We start from the raw sequence: 1,777 nt of genomic DNA, 5'->3' as shown, positions 1-1,777 counted from the left end.
CTTTGCTACAATGAATTGAGTCCACCAAGAGACATGGCTTGACAAGTAGCGGGGTTACCTGCTAAGAAACTGTTGCAAAATGCAGCGAGGTGGGGAAGGCCAATGATGCCAAAGCCGTTATGTGCGCCGCTAAGAAACTGCTGCAAAATGCAGCTAGGTGGGGAAGGCCAATGATGTGAAAGCCGTTATGTTTCAGGTATTGTGGTGCCTTTCATTCGAGTGGCAGAATTTTCTACCCCACGGCAATGAAAGACATGACATCCACTGGAAGGCAAACTACTAGGACTTGAAGGAAGAGAGTGTGAGCGATAGAAAATTCTCGGTTGACACAGATCTAGAAGGGGAGAAAAGTTTTGATCTGAATTTACCATTAACGTTAATGGCCCTGTGATTACGTCAAGTAATACGCTATTAATTGACATAATATTTCAAACTAATATTTCATTATGCTTCAAAGTTGATTACATTAATTTAGTTGAATTACCAAAATTACTCTCTTACCGGTGGATAGCAAGATTGATAATTTTTCAGATGTTTGTTAAATGTTTAGAGCTTTTTTCTTTTAACGTTTTACTTAAGTTCCTTGAAAAAAATTAAATATATATTGCAATTTTCTTTTATTATCCATTATTAAAATATTTGTAAAAATCAATGGTAAATTTTAATTAAATATTTTAAATATATTTAACAAAATAAATGTGAGATTTATTTGCAGAATTTGTTTAAATGAATTGAATACAATTATTTACATTTTTTCATAGGATTAACTTTATATATAGTTTTTAAAATTTTAATATAATTATTTATAAAAATATAATAAATTATATTAAAAAACATAATAACAAAAGTATAGGAAGGATTTATTTAATACTATTTGCATTAATAATATTTATTTAAATATAGAGAATAAAGTTATCTATACTATATTTTCATAATAATTTAATGTCAATTTTTTTTTTCCTTAATATGTATACTTTCATATTTAATATAATTATCTATTAAAAAATATATCAATAGTTATTTAAATTTATATCTATATTTAAAATAAATTTAATTTAATTATTTATATAGTGTTTTTAAAGATTATTTATATATTAGTATAGATTTATTTTAATTCTTGATTTACCAAACATTTAAAGGAATTAAATCTCCCAAAATGTAAATTTATTTTGAATAATTCGGGGAAAGATTTGGACAAAGAAAGACCTATTTTTTAATAGGAAATTTGAGGAAATATTTGCACAAAGCAAGATATGATTCCCCTTGAGGCCGATAAATAAATGAATTTATTCGAGTTTTTATAATATTATTTAAATTTATACAAATTCAAACCCTTATATATGGAAATATTCTTCTTCTTTTTTTATTAAACCCTAATAATACATATATTTAATATATGGCATATAGTTATATGCAATATTTCTCTTTGACACATATATATATATATATATAAGAGAGAGAATTATTGTAAATATTGAATTCTTATATGCTTATTAATTAAATGTAAAAATGAAATCTATATATATAGTGGCTACACATATTTTTTAATAATGATTTTAGTTTAGTTCAATTTAAAGCTATTCTTTTTTTCTCATTCTTTTTTGCAATTTCTAAGGTTTCTACTGCATAGTTTCATATGTTTGGTTTGCTATGCTAGAAGGGCTCCCCCTCTTTTTAACTAAATTGTTTAGAGAATTCATAATGAGTTTGAATCTACTAGTATTTCTCGTCAATATCCTCATCATCGAAATCCTTTTCATAAAGTGAAGTGGGGTTT

Source organism: Pinus tabuliformis, chromosome 9, assembly GCF_031772625.1.
Source record: "Pinus tabuliformis cultivar Carrire ecotype Pingquan chromosome 9, CPIR1, whole genome shotgun sequence".
NCBI classification, from domain to species: domain Eukaryota; kingdom Viridiplantae; phylum Streptophyta; class Pinopsida; order Pinales; family Pinaceae; genus Pinus; species Pinus tabuliformis.
The sequence above is the reverse complement of the archived record's forward strand: the minus strand, read 5'-3'. Positions refer to the sequence as shown.